The 19240-nt window shown below is 37.6% G+C and overlaps 1 long non-coding RNA gene across 4 annotated transcripts; it reads right to left on the bottom strand.

Annotated features, from left to right (window-relative positions):
- Window positions 1-396: 396 nt before the first annotated feature.
- Window positions 397-16373, bottom strand: LOC109729743 (uncharacterized). Of its 4 annotated transcripts, none has more exons than XR_001146825.2 (6): window positions 16295-16373; window positions 12073-12241; window positions 11754-11816; window positions 8642-8799; window positions 3994-4157; window positions 397-516 (listed from the first exon to the last, which is right to left on the bottom strand). It is a non-coding gene; the product is annotated as an uncharacterized LOC109729743 (long non-coding RNA). The 4 variants fall into 4 exon arrangements; XR_002222025.2 differs by having other exon boundaries at window positions 16244-16367; XR_012912846.1 differs by lacking the exons at window positions 11754-11816; window positions 12073-12241.
- Between the last annotated feature and the right edge of the window lie 2867 nt (window positions 16374-19240).

The raw sequence follows: 19240 nt of genomic DNA, 5'->3' as shown, positions 1-19240 counted from the left end.
GGGAATGTGTTAAGAGAAAATGCCTCATTAGGCAATTTCCTCCTTGTGTGAACATCATAGAGTGTACCTTCATAAACCTAGATGGTCTCACCTATGAAACACAGACCTGTACAGCATGTTATTGTACCGAATACTGTAGGCAAATATAACATAATGGTAAGTACAGTTATCCATGGGGGATTGGTTCCAGGATCTCCTATGGATATCAAAATCTGCAAATGCTCAAGTCCCTAATATAAAATGGCATAGTAGCTGCATATAATCTGTCCATATCTTCTCATATACAGTGCTCTAAATTATTTTTATATTACTTATAATACCTAATACAATTTAAATGCTATGTAAATAGTTGTTATACTATATTGTTTAGGAAATAATGACCAAAAAATGTCTGTATGCATTCAGTACAAACACGATTTTATTTTTTTCAAAGCTTTCCATCCCTCGTTGGTTGAATCCACAGACACAGAACCCACGGATATGGAAGACCAAGTGTATTTGTGTATCCAAACATATCTAAACATAGAAAAGGTAGAATAAAAATACAGTATAAAAGATTTTTAAAATGCTACTTCTGTAAAGGACACTTACCACAATGGAGCTTGCAGGACAAGAACTTGCTCTGAGTGAGTCAGTCACTTTGGGGTGAAGAACCTGCAGCCTTAAAGCCACCTGTGACCTTTTAGGTCCTTAAGTGCAGCTTTTTGACTGAATCCAAATTTTACAGAACAAATCCTTTTATTAAAAGGCATGCAGTAAAGATGAAGGTTTTCTTGTCTCCTTTGGTACTTAAAAAAGAACAATCTTGAAATCAGAAGGCCACAGGTTCCCCACCCTAAGAATGTTTTTGCTTTATAAACTTTACTTTTTAAACTTGTTGACCATTTTGTAATAACACTTAGCTTTAAACAGAAATGCATTACATAACTGTGCAAAAATATTCTTTCTTTGTATCTATTTTTTTTGTTACTTTTTAAACTTTTTTGTTAAAAACTAAGACATAAATGCAAACAACAGCCTAGGCCTACACAGAGTCAGGATCATCAGCATCACTCTCTTCCATCCCTACATCTTGTCCCACTAGAAGATCTTCAGGGGCAATAGCACACACAGAGCTGTCATCTCCTGTGATAACAATGCAGACTTCTGGAATACCTCCTGAAGGACCTGCTTGAGGCTGTTTTATAGTTAACGTTTTTTCAATAGATAGAAGGAGTATATTTTAAAATAATGACTAAAATTATAGTGTAAAATACATAAGCCAAAAACATACTCATTTATTAATATTATCAAGTATTATGTACTGTATATAATTGTATGTGTTATATTTTTATACGACTGGCAGGGCAGTAGGTCTGTTTACATCAGCATCACCACAAATATGTGAGTAGTGCTATGTACTAAGACATTCTGCCAATAAGAATTTTCAGCTACATTATAGTCTTATGGGATCACCATCATGTAAGTGTTTCTTCATTGACAAAAAGGTCATTATGTGGTCCATGACTGTATTTGGAGGCAGGGCCTTTAAAGAGGTTATTAGTTAATAATGAGGTAATTAAGTTAAATGAGATCATTTGCTGGGCCCTAACCTAATATGATTGGTGTCCTTATAAGAAGAGATTTAAGACACAGACATACACAAAGGGAATACCATGTGAAGACACAGAGAGAAGATGGCCATCTATAAGTCAAGAAGGGAGTCCTCAAGAGAAACCAACCCAGCTGACACCTTGATATTAGATGTACAGCCTCCAGAGCTGTGAGAAAATATTTCTGTTGTTTAAGCCACCTAGTCTATAGTATTTCTTATGGCAACCCTAGCATGCTAATACAATGCCTAAATGCACACAAAAGTTGCTAATCAGTATTCTTAACTAAATAATCAATTTTACTGATTGACAATTGGTGTCCTGCCCATATGATCTTGTCAATAGTAAGGTCATCCCCAGAGAGCTCCCATACAGGCTGATGGCTTCCACCAGCCTAAAGCCAAGGAGTGAGCAGGATAAATCACAGTTTGTGTTACTGGAGCAAAACTCAGCCAAAAAGGGACCCAAGTCAATGGGTAAATACTGCAGCCTTCTTGCCTCTCAGTGGAGTAATTCTGACATGAGCCTTTCAGAGGGCTTCTGGCACAGGCAAGCCCCCTCTGCACCCTGCAATCCCATAACCAAATCTTAAAGCTAAAGGGTTGCATGGGGGAGAAAATGGAAAGGAAAAATGTAACAGCAATTGTTTCAAAATAGATTATCCTGTGTCCCTACTACACTAATAGAAATTCAATCTGCTGCTGCTCCAGCCTTCTCTTAAACAACTTCAGTGGTGTCAATGTGAAAGGAGACTTCTCACAAATCAAACCTAGGTCACATAGAAGATGTTGCATTAGGGCTTTGAAATGAGAAGTATAAATATATTTATTTTATTATACAATAAAATATTAAAATTCCCATCATATGTCATTAGCTTTAGAAATTTAAACTTTTGTCAGCATAGAATTTTGTTTATACTTGGGACTCCTATTTGTTGCAGAGGTTGTGAGCTGCCCTTCCTCTGTAATCATTCTGAGCATTAGGTCTCAGAGTGACATTTCACTGTGTTTTCCTTTCAAATTAGCATAAATTTTTGTACAACTACATAATACAGACAAGATGCTATTAGGAAGGTTTAGCAACGAAATGATGTAAAGTTCAAAGAAAATATACAACATCATGATGAGGATTTTAATTCCATTTGGTCTGAATCTATGCTCTATGCAAATCCAGAATTTCTTGCCCATGGTAATTCACTCTTCTTACACTTCTTATGTTAGTGTTTTTGTAAGGAAATTCAAACTTCTCTGAAAGTTCAAGTCTAAGTGTTTTAATATGAATTAACAGTAAACAGATTAAGAGAAAAAAGGCATATTAATGTGCATAAGCACAGAGTAATCACAGGAGAATGACTGCCCAATAACCCTGAGAGGTACAGTTGCTTATATACCCTTCACAGGGGAAAGAGGAGATGGGGAATGTAGACTATTCTTTTGAAGGGTAGAAAAGTATTGTTTTGGAGAGGTAAATTAACTTGTAAATGATCCTCTGTGGAATTTGAATGAGCCCAAGAGACATATATTATCTTGTGAAAAAGTCCATCCAGATATGGTTGCATTGTCACAGAGGAAATGGCATGAAAAAGGGGAAAACGTTTTAAAAGTTGTGTCTTTAAGACCTCCTCTACTCTTCTTGAGAATTAAAACCTGCATTCATGTCCAAGGGCAGTAATCAGAGGGGCAGGAAAGTTTCCTTTTTCTTTGTACCATGGGAGATGACTCAATGGAATTGTCCTGGCAGAAGTCACTAGATTGTCTTCACAGGAGATGGGATGGATCAGAACTATCAACTCTAATTAAACAGCAATGGCCTGAAGCTGAAAACCCTTCCTTTACAAGCCCTGTATTTCTGCTTAACAATAAGAATATGTTACTTTAAGACACAAGTCTGCCATTCTCCTCATTTGCCAGCACATTGATAAACCTCCCTCTCTTTCTCCTCAAACCACTTGTCCTTGTTCTTCTGATATGGCCTTGGGGACAAGTGCCACATTTTCAGTAACAGCATTCCTCAGTCAGAACAGTGAGTGTAACAGAGTAGTCACTCCTCCTCCCATAGACATGGAAGGGAAATATTGAGAGTAGGGAATATGTAACAGAGGGAATAGCCCAAAAAAATGGCAAAAATATTTTCTTTCTCTTTAAAATATCCTCCACCCCTTTATGAGAACTAAAATCTGCCTCTCTGCCTCAGGCCAATAGTTGGGAGGGGCAAGGTAATGTCTTTTGTTCTTTGTGCTATAGGAGATGGCTCAGCCCAGACCTGGTAGAGAGATGTGCTGGGTGGAGGCCACAGGTTTGTCTTCAGTGAGATGGGACAGAGATGGGACATGGGATGAAGATGAGACAATCAGGGTCATCCAATATAGTTCAACAGCAATTGCCTGAAGCTGAGAACCCACCTTTAAAAAGCTCTGTATTTCTGCTTATTATTAGGACAATGATATTTTTCAGACAGTAGTCTCCATCCTCCTCCTTTGCCAACAAAATTAATCAACTTCTCTTTCCTTCTTCTCAAACTACTTGCTCTAATTCTTCTGATGCAGGCTCCAGGACAAGTGCCAAACTTTTGGTAGCATGAAAAAGAGAGTTAATCTATAATCTAAGAAGCAGAAGTCGCAAATATGCTACATGATTTGGTCTCCAGGTCTTATTCCTTGCATAATATGTTTAGAGAGTTAGAAAATTTTATTTTCTTTTACAGACTTATACACTATTAACCACTCACCCAAACTCAGATTCAACTATGGCAACATAATGCTAAAACAAGGGCTAATTTTATAAACATAGTTAAACAATTTCATTTCACAGAAATCAAATCAGTCTAGCCAGTTATTAATGTCCTACATATATGGGAAACATAGAACAATTTTCTAAATGACTTCGTTCTTTTCAACTGGTAGTTTTGGCAACATGTACACACAGCTCCTGTTACATAAACACCTCAATTTTGTTCACTAAAACGTAACAACTGACTATATAATCCAAAGAATATTTCCCCAGTTTCTAGTTTGCACAGCCCAGGCCATATTTTTTTAAATAATATTTATGAATTGGTAGATTAAATGTCAGTGATAGACACTTTTTTCTTTATTCACATTCTCAAAGGTGCTATATATGTATATCTTTCAAGCGATATCTGAGAAATAAATTGGAATGTTACTTTTTTTTCCCAAGGAGAAATGATTGTGTAAATAGCATTATCTTGAGAGCAACTAGTTCTTTTTAATGCTTATCATGCTTTCTTTGTATTCAGTTTAAATGTCACACATCAGCATCTATAGGTGGGCTATTGTCAGTGACCTTTATATTATGTTGAAAAAACACCAGGAAATTTTTTTTCCTGCATTTTCAAAGAAATGGGAAAAAGACTTAAATCCCTACTCTTTTGTTGCCAGAAATGCCTGCAATCAGAGCTAATGTGCCTTGTTATATGACATCACAATTATAGTCAATAAATATTGATGGCAAACTTAACAGAATTCCAAGGATCCTTTCAGCTAACATCCAAATGCACTGGGGTTGGGGGTGGGGAACCTCTTCTTAATAGGTTTTGTATGTGCCTGTGTAGAAAATAGTAACCTTCACCCAGGGTCCCATAGATTCATAAATAATACAAGAGAAGCATTTATGCCTGAACGTAAACTTGTATTCTAAAGTGAATGTTAAAAGTGTGTATGTGTATACATATATATACTGTAGTGTAAATTAAAAACAAACAATGTTAGATAATTAAACGCTATATGACTCAAACTGAGTGCTTATGTTTGAGATTACTTACTTAATAGGGTTTGCATTTAAATGGTCAGCTTTGAAGTTAACAAACAGCCATTGAGATGCATCAAGGGAGTTCTCAGTTTTTTTTGCAGCCATTGTTTTAACCGGGCTGGCTACAGACTCAACAAAAAGGCAGAGATGGGTTTTACAAAGGGAGGGCTATTTTTGTTAGTGGGAAGGATGAAACCTTTTCTTCAAAATAAATAAATAAAATGGATGGTCTTGAGAGACTAGCATGTGGGAAAAACTAAACCTTCCATCCTCCTCCTGCCAGCCTCGAGATTTCCATTGTCATCCTCTCCTTTCCCTGGAAGGCTTCAATGCAAATTTTTTAGTTCCCAAGCATTTGCCTTGCACGTTGCTCACAGTATCTCAGCCCCCTCTCAAAGGATTCCTTGGATACTGAGCCAACTGTCTACAAGATTCATTATTCTGGACTTTCTGGGGTTAACACCCAAATCCTCTCCCATGGCAGGACAAGTCAGAGGAGGAATGGAGGCGGGGAAATTACATGAAAATTCCTAAGGGCAATGCCTATAGAAAAGAGGGCAATAATTAAGAGATAATGTGAAAGGGGAGAGAACATTCTCACATGATAATGGTCTCCTGCTGCTAAAAGAATGCCAAGGCAAAGCCAGCACCATTTATGGAAAATAAATGTCATGTCGAGGGAGGTTAAGACATTTACTTTCAAATCAGAATAGTCAAGTCTCTTGGTAAAGTCCTGTTATTCCAAATCATCAAAGCTGATTAAATCATTTTATCCAATAGATGTTCATGCAGAAATGGGACATTCACTATGTCAATAGCAGTCTGCAGAGTTAGAGGATCTTGCATAAATAAATAAATAATATATAAAATACCAGTCATGTCTTCAGCTGGTTAAGAGAGGTGCAAGTGAAGTATAGTTTTTAATGAAGTCCTCACTAGGCTGTGCTCTAAGTGACTCCAATTGCTTAGGACCAGTTGTGCATTCTGTAGAGGTTTTCTAAGAGCAGCATGCTTTCCTTTGTTAAGAAAGAAAGGAATTGCACCAGGGGCAGGAACTGAATGTTGAAGGTCTGAGTGGGGTGGGGGTGGGGGAGCAGTCTTTATAGTGGAAATACTTTAGGGCAAGTGAGGCCTTTCAATACCTTCAAATCACACTCACAGGACTAATTTCTGTGCTATAGTTCACAGAATGAACTCCAGAGGAATAGCAAGGTTGTTTCAAATGCCTATAAATGAAACCCTGACTGTGAGATAGTTGATTGAGTGTTTATGGCTATCCGTGGAATAACATATTAATTTATTGCTTAAGAAAAACAAACAGTACAGGCAAAATTTTTAAAATAAATGATGCACGAGTGTTATTCAGTCATGTCAACAAATTATAGTCATCATCACTAGTTCTGTGCTTGTGTGACATTTCATAATTGGATTCACCGTAAACAAAGTTGAAAAGTTACATAAAGACAGCAAATATTTGGTAATTGCCTATGTGGGGGTAAAGGGAAACTTCATAAAAATGAAACTTTTTTGAAGATGGAGGGAAAGCCCCTTCCAACACCTATTGATCTTTAAGGGCCTTTAATTCAAAATACTCTTTATATGAAGGAGTCATATTTTGAGGTAAAATTTCCTGAACTCCTTCACCTGCTATGTGAAGAGAGTACACTGGATGCCACTGGACATATAAATATAAACGAGGCACCTTCAAGATATTTGTGACCCAAGGAAAAAAGAAGGAAAACTATACCCATTGTTATCAAAAACAAGGGAAGGGTGGTAATCTAATAGAAAGAAATACTGCAAGAACCCACAAGGGACAAATAAATGCTAGTTAATACAATCATGGACAGTTTCATGGAGAGGTGAGTGGCTGCCCAGAGCATGACCAAGTCAGAACCTTTACTTTCTCTATTCAAAACCCCTGGTGGCTTCCATACCAGTCAGGGTAAAAGCCAAAACTCTTCCTATAACCTACAAGGTCCTCCATTAACTTCTCTGAGCAGATTTCCTACCACTCTTCTCATATTCATTCTGGACATAGTGGCCTCCTTGCTGCTCCTAGAACATTCCAGGCACGCTGTTCCCTCTGAGCCTTGCCAGGAGCAGCTGTTTCCTCTGCCTGAAATACTTTTCTCCCAGATAGTTTAATGGCTTGCTCCATCACCCCCACCTTTTTTTTTTTTAATTTTAAAGTATCATGGAGCTACAAATGGTGCTTGAGTCAGGGATATAAGAGTGTCCATCACTCAGATAGTGTTCACTGTACCCATTAGGTAGGGTTTTGTCCATTCCCTACTCTCCCCTCCTCCCACTGAGTTATACTTCCCTCTATGCACGTATGTACTCATTGGTTAGTTCCAATTTAATGGTCAGTACATGTGGTGTTTGTTTTTCCATTTTTTAGATATTTCACTTAGGATAATGATCTACAGGGCCATCCAGATTGTTGCAAAAGGCATTAAATCATCCTTCCTCATGGCTGAATGGTATTCCATGGTATACATATACCACATTTTATTAATTTACTGATGAATTGATGGGCATTTTGATTCCACACCTTTACAATTGTGAATTGTACTGAAATAAACATTCTAGCATGGGTATCTTTTTGATAAAATAACTTATTTTCCTTTGGGTAAATACCCAGTAGTGGGATTGTTGCATCAAATGGTAGGTCTACTTTTAATTCTTTGAGGACTTTCCAGACTGGTTTACACAGAGGTTGTACTAATTGGCAGTCCCACCAACAGTGTATAAGCATTCCTTTCTCTCTGCATCCATGCCAGCATCTATTTTTTGGGGCTTTTTAATAAAAGACATTCTAACTGGGGTAAAGCAATATCTCATTGTGGTTTCAATTTCCATTTCCCTGATGGTGAGTGATATTGAGCATTTTTTCATATGTTTATTGGCCATTTGTCTATCTTCTTTTGAAAGCTTCTCTTTATGTCTTTTGTCCATTTTTTAATGGGATTGTTTGATTTTTTTTTCTTGCTGATTTGCTTGAGTTCTTTCTAGATTCTGGTTATTAACCCTTTATCATATGTATCATTTGTAAATATTTTCTTCCATTCTTTTTTTGTTAGTTTCTAATAATTATTTTATATTCACAATATCTGTATGCTATTTTATGTCTGTATCCTTTTTTTTTCCTTTTTTAAAATTTCAGAATATTACAGGGGTATAAATGTTTTGATTACATAAATTGCTTTTGTACAGTTTGTGTTGAAGTTACGTATCCATTAGGTGTGTATTTACTTATCCCCTCTTCCCATATCTCACCTGCTTGATTTTTCTCCCATTCTGTAAGTTGTCTATTTCTCCTATCTGGTCTCCTTGCTTTAGCCATCTTAGTTCTGATTTCATGGCAGCTCAGAACACACTGTTTCACCTGTCATTTTGCTACTCTTCCACTGAACTTGACTTCGCATCACAATCATCTAGAACAATTTTTTTTAAATAATGATAACTAAATTAGAATTACAGAAAGTGACAAGAATCAGTGATTTAGACTCAAAGTTGGAAATGTGTACCCTCAGCCCAATTAACAAAGAAGTAATAAACCTAAATGTAATAAGGATGTTGGTGTTGTTTGCTTTACATTGCAATGTTATTGGGCATAACAGAATTCACCAAAGTGGCAATTTTCATCTTGAATATTTTTTGCCCACCAATTTAGACAAAATCTTGGAAATATTAGCTAAACTATATCAAATATCTGTTAAAATGTCTTTATCCCCTACAGAATAATGAATTCCATAAAACATGAGTAGCAACTATCATCACCTATTTAACTCACAGTCCCATTCCTTTGGGGACTGTACAATTCTTTTTAATTAAGAAAAAGTTATACGATAATTAGGGGCTCTTAGGTATAACTTGCCACTTTTCCTCCAGTGAGGCAGGTTTTAGTGAAAATGATAACAGTTTGGGGAAACTTATAACACTCAAGTCTTCATTTTTAGAGCTCTCATAAGAGTTTCTGGGTGACTGGATTTTCTTTCTGTTAATGTTTATAGACCAATTGAAAGATAGATTATAAAAAGTAATCATCGGCAGGGCACAGTGGCTCACGCCTGTAATCCTAGCACTCTGGGAGGCCGGGGAGGGCGGATTGCTTGAGGTCAGGAGTTCAAAACCAGCCTGAGCAAGAGTGAGACCCCATCTCTACTATAAATAGAAAGAAATTAATTGTCCAATGTGTGTGTGTGTGTGTATATATATATATATATATATATATATATATATAATTAGCCGGGCATGGTGGCGCATGCCTGTAGTCCCAGCTACTCGGGAGGCTGAGGCAGCAGGGTTGCTTAAGCCCAGGAGTCTGAGGTTGCTGTGAGCTAGGCTGACGCCATGGCACTCACTATAGCCTGGGCAACAAAGCAAGACTCTGTCTCAAAATATAATAATAATAATAATGAAATAAAAAGTAATCATCATCACATTTTTAAAATAAGTATTTTTCTTTGAACAGAGGAAATCCTAAGTTTCCTGTTGTCCAGTTTTGTTCTCATAAACTTTTGTGTAATGGACTGATTGAGAGGGAGGGGAGAAAATTCAGGGAGGTTGGCAGCTAAAAAGGGGACATTACCTCCTAAATGAGGGGTAGGACATCCTGGAAGTTCTAAGCAAACCTACCCCACAAAGTCACACTGTGACAATTCCGAGAATATATGAGAATGTACCTAAAACTTAAAAGTTACACAAAACGGTTTATTCTTTTATCTTCTCTCCACTCTACCCACTATCTTTCCCCTTACATTTTCCATTTGTGAACCATAATTGTCATCTAGGAAATTTAGAATATATTAGACATTTTGAAACATTTTTAAATGATCTCTTAATAAAAACAAATTTTGATAGAAAAATTTACTAATTTTCTCTGAGATAACATGAAATAAAATATATTTGTACTGTTTTCATCTGCTGCACAGAGGGGAGAGTACAGCCAAAGTGCCACACATAGTTCTAATAAAATTTTGTGCCACAGTTCTTTTATGCTGCAGAAATGGATTGTGAGTCCATGCAATTTCCCTAAATGATGAAATTCAGTCTACCACCTCCATATAACAAGAACTATGGAAAATTATATCTAAACTGACATTCTCAGTTGGCCATCTATCTAAGAGTGTGTTCTATGCACTGATTCTTTCCACATTAGAGAAATCACAAAACATGCATCTTAGGGAGTCTGACACATGCTCAATCTACTCCTCATTTGTAGGAATATGGGGAGATCCGACATTTAAACTTGAAATTTCTCATATTAAGAAGAATATATGAAAATAATACTGGATTATAGTGTATACCAGGATGCCTGGCTGTCCTCCACAAATCTCTTACTGGAAATGAAAGGATAATGTACCCTTCTCTTAGGAAAAAATGGCCTCTGCATCTACACACCCCTTTAGCCCTTTTGGTTGAATTTTAAATTCTTAATCCAAAAAGTTCAATCACTCTTAAATAAATATTTACATCATTATCTTCCTACATTGCTTGAATTTCTGATATAAGCATTATTTCTTATGAGGTTAAAACCTCATAAGAAACCTTATCATTTTTTGTTTTAGGCATTGTCATTCTTGAACACTATGGTTTATCAAGGAAGGAATTTGCAGGAATTCTTTTGTCAGATTAAGCCTATATTGCTGACTTTTGAAAAAAAAGCATGGTTCTGCACGAAGAGAGTCTAAAAGTCAAATAATTATGTTGGGAAGGAAGACAGGAAAGGGAGAAGTTAGGTTGTATGGGAAAGACCCTGTCAGGATGTGTAGTATTCAGAACAGTCTGTTGAGGGACCCGAAGAGCAGACCCAAGTTCCCAGAGGGGGAAAAGCTCTGCAAAGTTGAAATGGAAGATAGATTTTGCCTAATTCTGCCCAGACCTTAATACCTCTGATTACCCAAGCTTCTGTTGAGCAACATCTATATGCTGGGAGCTTCTGTTAGTTTTGCATTTTGTTCATACCATTTTAGCTTCCATGAAAGCAAATGTTGACCTAAAAAAACACTTACAAATTTTCCTTGCCGGAAAGAACTGCATAGATAGCAGCTGCAATTCAAGAGCTTGGAAGGTTTTTATTGTTGTTGTTGGTTTTAAACAATATTTTGCCTGTAGTAAATGTCGCACTGATAAGATGGCCACTCACAATATCAGATCAATTTCTGCAGTAAGAGAACTCTTAGTTTTGTGCCTGTCATCTGGTACTACTGCCTCTCCTAGTGTGTACATGACCCTACAAACATTTCAGGCCCACAGTCTTGCCGTTCTTGCTTGGTCTCTGTGGTTTCTCACAGACCACCTCTAAGCTCATGTCAAGTTCAAATGCTATTTGTATCAATTGTTTTTCATTCGCTCACCCAAAAAATAATTATGAGAATAGCTATACCTGCCACAGACGCAGGCACTGAGAGACAGCAGTGAGCAAAACAGACAGAACTTCCAGTTTACACTGCAATTAGGAAAAAAGACAAAAACGAATAAATAAATAAAATGCCAAATATATTTATGGTGAAGAGGATAGGTCCTGCAGGGGTTGGGGCAAAGAATATTAAAATGAGGGGAATGAGACATGACTTGGAGTTCTCAGCTTCTTATGCTGACTGATGTAAACAGGGCTATGTGACATAAAGAATGAATCACACTCTCAAGGCCAGGCTGTGCATGTGCAAGAAAGGGAGGGATGTCATTCAAGCAGGATAGCTCACAGTTTTGGAGTCCCTTCTTTGTTCTGGCAAATGGTGACACAGAGACAGAGGAGGGAGCTAGGAGAGTGGCCGTGTTATCTGGAGCCGGGGAGCTCTGGAGCTCACGCCACCTTCTTTGTTCATTGACAGAATCTTTGCTAAATTCCCCAGTGGATTCTTATCCAGATCACTGTCACCAAGATACATTAAAATAGAAAATTTCTTCTTTAAAATCCCTGAAGAAATTACCAAAAATATATATGCGACATTTTCACACAAAGTAAAAGCACAAATGTTAAAATTTTTTTTTAAATATTTGATGGCCTGTGTCCTCTCAAGAAAATTCAATAATACCCATAACTATCTCTACTCTTTTTTTTCCCTAACTACCAAGTGGGAAAATTTATATATGCATATATATATATAATTCCTGTTTCTAGCATAACTGTGATTAAACTGTATATTTCTAATTATAAGCTACGTACTCATATTGAGAAAAAAATTGTTGTTTTCAAAACATAACCAACATCACAAAGCTGTCCCTAAGGTCTAGTGAGCAGTGGCAGAACTGGAGCTGATGGGGAACATCAACAAAGAAAAAGTGTCCTTAATAATGTGATTATTGGCCACCACACACTTCAGCTGTGGACTTTTCTACACGAATGCGTCTGTGGACCCTGGGGAGGGAGAATTTGGAAAGAACTCAACACTGGACGTTGACTAACTGATTTTCTGGCTATAAATAAGAACAAGCATGTATCTTGAGGAAAATAATGAATGTGGCTGAGCACAGAGGAAAAATCAAGTAAAATGTCCTTGGACATTTTTTTTCTTTTTCTTCTTTTTAAATTTTTTTCTTTTCTTTCTTTCTTTCTTTCTTTCTTTCTTTCTTTCTTTCTTTCTTTCTTTCTTTCTTTCTTTCTTTCTTTCTTTCTTTCTTTCTTTCTTTCTTTTCTTTCTTTTTTTTTAAGTCAGGGTCTTCCTCTGTCACCCAGGCTGGAGTATAGTGGTATGATCACAGCTCACTGCAGCCTCAAACTCCTGGCCTCAAGCTATCTTTCTTCCTCAGCTTCCCAAGTAGCTTGGGACTTCAAGTATGCCACAATACCCAGAAAATTTTTAATTTTCTTTCTTTTTTTTTTTACAGATGGAGTCTCACTATGTTGCCCAGGCTGGTTTCAAACTCCTTGCCTCAAGTGATCCTCCTGCCTTAGCCTCCCAAGTAGCTGGGATTACAAGCATGAGCCACTGTGCCAGGCTGGGGTAGTTTTTTCTAAGTGGGATTTAATGGGGTGTCTATAAACAGTTTTTCTATGTACTATTGAACAGGTTACAAGTTGCATGTGGGGGCTGAATGAGGCCTTCATTTTTCTATTCACCAAGCCATTCACTCTGATGAGGGGCCCCATCCATCCAGGAGAGAGGCACATTTGTCTAATTTGCACAAAGATAATATATGAGTTATTGGAGGATAACTACACACAAACACACCCACACTTATCTCTCAATAATTCCCACTCTCCACTATGTATTTAAATTCTTCCTTTCTATTGCATATTTCCCCTTAGCCAGAATGCATTCTGTAGAGTGTATAAGCATTGAACACTTAACATACTTTCTTATTAATGCCTCAAGACACCCTTCCAGTCTCTAATTCTTCTTCATTCACTATTTTCAACTCTTTACCACTTACTGTCTTTTTACGTTCTACTATCTGCATTCAACCACTCGTGAAACCCCACTTTTAATAGACATCAGTCATTCTCCTTACTGAACCCACCCACCTTTTCAATCGCATTTTCTTTCTGCAACATCACACTGAGCAGCACCTATTTCTAGAAATATCTCTTTCCTTGCACTCTTCATCCTTAGGGTTTTTTGTTGTTCTTTTTCTTCTTCTTTTCTTCCTTCCCTAGAATTGCTGCTTCTATGGCTTTATCTCAGGTCTATGAGGGCTGTCCAGAAAGTACCCAGCCAGGTAATATGAACACATTATGTTAGCAATAGCTGGATACTTTCCAGAAATCCCTCATATCTCCCTGCCTCTCTGCCCTAATCATAGATGTCCTGGAGTTGTCTATTCCATCCTCTTTTCTATCCTCTGTCTTCTAGGAAAATGTATTTACTCTCAACATTTAAATTATCTCTAAGCAGAGGACTTCTAAATAGCTAAGTAGAGATCTGACTTCTCTCTTGAGCTCCAATCCCAAATTCCCAAATATTTAATAGTGTTCCCAATTGGCAAAGCTAGACTGCTGCAGCTTGCAGCTGGGTCTGGTGTGCGCGGCGCCCAAGCACTCAAATGCCCTTGAGCTCCAACTGGAATAGGAGGTAGTGCAGCCAGGCCTTATCACCTTTTTGAGAGCTCTCCAGAAAAGACAGTAGTCAAAGGAGAGTGAGTAGGGGGAAGAAAGGGAGAGGGAATAGCTTGGATGGGCTTCAGCCTCTGCTCAGCCCTCAAAGCACAGTTTCCTGTCAGCACCTCAAAGTTCAAATAGAGGACTTGAACTTGTCATTTTGCATCCCATCTTTAAATCCTTCTGTCTTCCTACCTAGTTTATGTGAGTGTCACTTCATCTTTCCCTTGGCCTAGGTTCAAAACATCAGCACGACTTGAATTCCTCTCTGGCTGCTGGTCCCTTTCTATTTTAGCCTATGCAAGATTCTTTCCATTTTATATCTTCTTTCCATTCCCACTGCCTTTGCCATGATTCCAGTTCGTGCTGCATCACATCTGGACTGTCATCCCACCCAGACTGTTAGGACAGTGCTGCTAATCACCCCTTACCCCCCATCCCAACTCCACCCCTATATCCCATTTTTCAAGGTCTACTCTTACTCTAAACAGTTTCTGATGATATGGATATATTTAATAATACACACACACAAATTCTGAAAAGTCTCAAGAAAAATCAGTAAAACCAAAATGGTTAATAACAGTGTCATAAAGTTCAATAAATCTGACTAGTGGGTGATTTCATATAGTAAGGTCAAGTGCTGTTTCTGTGTACCAGCACCAACAGGGGAAATATTATAAATATTCTTGTTTCCATTAAATAGTGTACTTCTCTTGGCTATAAGCTAGGGCCATTTATTAATATTATATGTAATTTATGATAAAAATTTGGTTATAAATATTCATGTGCAATCAGGGAGAGAAAGACTGGAAAAAAAAGTCAACCAGCAGCCAGAAGACTTTGTATGCTGAGGGAGTGAGCAAAGGAAAAACTAAAGAAAAGTCTCAGTAAACCAAGAGAGCATGAGATTCTGTGGGGTTAATTAGGCAAGGCTTGATGTGAGTGAGGGCAGTGTCCGTGCACAAGTTTGTATGTGCCTCCATCTATACAAAAGAGCTGTTCCCTCAAAATGACCAACTTTGAGTTGAAAGAGGCCTAACTCGGAGCACTAAACAAGAAATCCAGAATATTCTACCTAATGGATAACTCTTGACTCCACAAATATACTCTTCACCATTTAACTTGGCCTAGGTATGGTGGCTAATGACTATAGAAGAGTGTCCTGAAAGGCAGAGGGGAATGTGGGTTAGCTCCGCAAACTCCAGGGACTTCTTGCCCATAATCTGAAAACAGCACCTGTGGACAACAACCCCATTGACAGAATGGAGTATGAATGATGCCCCGGGAGTTGTATAAAGCAACTTATTGATAGCGAATGGCTTTCACAGGCTACTCCCCTATTCTCACATCCCCTAACTCTCAAAAAGAACTAGGAGATGCCCCAAAAGTAAACAGTTGTTAAAACAGAAGTCTCCTCCTACTGATGAGAGCGCCATGGCAGGGGTCTGCAATTTTGTTTGTATTGGCCACAAAGAAGTTTTGAAGACAACAGTGATCTAATGACGTTCATCCCACCTCCTTAGTCTAACTGGTTCAGTCTTCTACTGTCTCCTACTCCTGCCACACTACAACATCACCTCCCTGAACGCACCGACTGTCTTATTTATCTTTGTATCTGGCACGTGTGTAGTGATAGGTAAGTGGATCAACAAATCGATAAACAAATGTACCCCATAACAATGGTTCCCCAAAAATGAGCTTAAAATATCAAAGCACAGTAATTAATTCGATATAAATAATAGTATTTGTGTAAAAATATTGCTATAAGTACATTCCTTTTGGTAAATTCCAAAAATCTATGTTTCAGAATTAATTAGGAAAGATCTGCACCTAACTGCATTCATTTTCCTTGCACCTGGCCGGCCCCTGGCTGCCCTTCAGCTCACCTCTGTCCAATTTCCTTCCTGCTCTGTAGGCTTAGCTTTTAGACACCTTCTAGTTCCTCTAACATTCTATGATCTCACTGGTCTTTGTGACTCCACACGTGATGCTTACTCTGCCCCCAAGTTTATCCTCCTCACCTTCTTATGGTTCAGCACTCAACCCAAAGGTGATGTTCTCAAGGAGACCATTTTTGATGCCTCGTTTGGCTAGGTCTCTCTGCGTAAACCAAGTGTATGTAGCAATCATTGCATTAGTTATGACACCTTTCGTGCATGTCTTCCCAACTGGATCGTCGTCTCCTTGGAGTATTAAGTTTCTCTTGTTCATTCAGTTGGTATCCATGGCACCTAGTACAGTGCCAAGCATATTGTAGGTGTTCAATAAATATTTGTCGAATGAATGAAAACCTAGTAACATTTAAAAGTTAAACAAACATCGTTCCCATTTTAGTATCTTTGGGGAGATTCTTCATTCATTCATTCAACAAAAAATATATATTGAGCCCTTATTTTCCCAAGCTCTGCTATAAGTATTTAAGCTCTTATCGACTCTGTAAACAGATCTGTTATTTTCTCCCTCACATATTTCCACCCCCAGAATTCATTTTATCATCTAAAAGATGTTACTTAATAAATCCAGACTAAATACCACCTCCAAGTCTCCTGATGTCCTTCCTGTGCAAATATGCTGTTTATACATTCTACATCGTCTAAAGCTATTTAACTAAGTAATCACACATAGTACTTTTTGTAGTAGATATGCTCCCGAAAAAGGTGCTTAAAAATGGAATTACATTTTTCAAGTGAATAACATTGTCATTTTAAGCATTATGTGCTCTTCATTTTTATTGAAACTTAATTGGCAGTAGTTCTTCATGCTTTATGTTGTTGCAGAATCTTTATCATGATTAATTAATAATAGGTAAATTAGGCTTAAAAGTATTGGAGCAGTATCTATTTAAATAAATACGTAAATGATTCATTTTATTTTAATGCATGACATATTATTTAACCTTTATGTAATAATTCTTTGCTAAACAGCCCACACATATCTTGAATGTAATGTGCCCTTTCTATAGGGGTGTTCAATCAACGTTTCATTTTTGCAATGATGACATTCAAATTCAGTTTTCCCTTTTTATAGTTTTTTTTTTCACTCTTACCCTGCCAATATTGGAATTGTCACTAGCAGATTTTTCAGGAGTGAGGATGAAATGATGTGTGTGAGGAAAAAAAATGTGATAGGGAAGTTTGACAAAGTGTTTTAACTAGGCAGAGACTGAAATTAGAAGCTGGTTATGTGAGACATAGCTAAGAAGACATAGCATTAAATATTCAGTGATACACTGAAACCCTGTTCAAATAATAGATCATCACAGGTAAAGGTATAGGTGGTTATGGTTAGCTATTTTTACCATAAAAGTTAAACCATCAGAAGCTTTCCTAATTCAAACTAGAATAAAACATTCATGATTCTAAGAGGCAGGTGAATGGGGGGAATTTGTGCAGTTCAATGTGAACTCTACCTGTGCAACGGCAGTAGAGAAACCCATAAAAAAGCAAGATGGACCATCAGAGCAACACTTGCATTTTTACAGCTATTTTTACATCCAATGATCAAAGGCATTTTATTACCTATATTAGGGGAAATTCAATCATTCACCTTAAAACTTTACCATTTCCTTGGAAAAACAAAAAGATGTCATGACCCACCTTTGTAGCCACAACCAAGAAAAGAATGTGATCAAATAATTTCTTTCAATGATAAATGATGGAAAAGAAAAAGGAAATTTTATCTGGAGATGAATAAGCAATTCATCTCAAAATATAGGTAAAGGCAGAAGTCATTTTTATGGACCATCTAGAAAGAAACTCGGGTATAGAGACAGAGCCCATTAAAAGCCAATCTCTTGCCTCCTACTGGGTACTGATTTATTATAGGCACAAAGGGAGAAATGATGCTTGGATTCCTAGAGCTACTTACTGCATCTCCCCAGGAGATTCTGCATCTGCCATCCAGGTGCTGGCTTGGTCTGCACTTGTTTTATTTATAAGATCCAATGAGATTGTAGCCAAAGTGATATGACTGCAGGGTCTCTAAACCCCTTGGCACACAACACTTGGATATGTCTTTTCTACAGATATGATGAGCTTAACATCTGGTGGTTTCCCTTTTTCTGTATCTGTGCCCTGGAGGGCAGAATAAGCCAAGGTGATAAAGATTCTCTTAATGCTTATGTAATTTAGTTTGAATTTAGAAGAGGGCTAGAAACTAGAGCCTATTACTTCACCTATAGGATGATATAACAAGTTGCAAATTGGAAAAGTTAGTTGGCCTGCATTTTGGTTGGCCCTCAACCAACTAATACGACTGGTAATTGTCACTAAGATATCTAATAAATGATTTCTTCAGTGCCTCACCCCACCACTTGGTTGAATCATTAAGTTTAGAAAGCCTGACACTAGCTGCCTGGTTGATGGTTTGTGCCAATGTGCAGTGCCTCCATCACTGAGATGCTTGGAGACCTCTAGTTTCAAATCAGTGCTAACTGGCCAACCCTGGGAATAAGTCAATTAAGTGGTTTCAAAGGTTAAAGCAGAAGAAAAACTATAATCATCCTCAGGAAGGTGGTGGTGTGAATAGCAAGTAACTAAATACGGATCATGCAAGTTATGCTGTTTTTTAGGACTATTGGAAGCAACAAACAACATTTAAGCATTATTCCTGTCTGGGCTGTTCCACTCTGTTGGTCACAGCATTGCCTTGAAAAGGGGGAGATCCTAATTCATTATTTGAGCAAGACTTGAGTCCATTCCATGTCCAAGGGAAGATGTTAAAGAGTAAATATGCACTGAATTCTATCGTATACACTCAATGCTTTCCAAATGACCTACAGATGGAAAGACTTTCCTTTTGGTTTCATATACACAAAAATAGCCCTGTTTTAT

Source organism: Microcebus murinus, chromosome 17 (assembly GCF_040939455.1).
Source record: "Microcebus murinus isolate Inina chromosome 17, M.murinus_Inina_mat1.0, whole genome shotgun sequence".
Taxonomy (NCBI): domain Eukaryota; kingdom Metazoa; phylum Chordata; class Mammalia; order Primates; family Cheirogaleidae; genus Microcebus; species Microcebus murinus.
The sequence above is the reverse complement of the archived record's forward strand: the minus strand, read 5'-3'. Positions and strand labels throughout refer to the sequence as shown.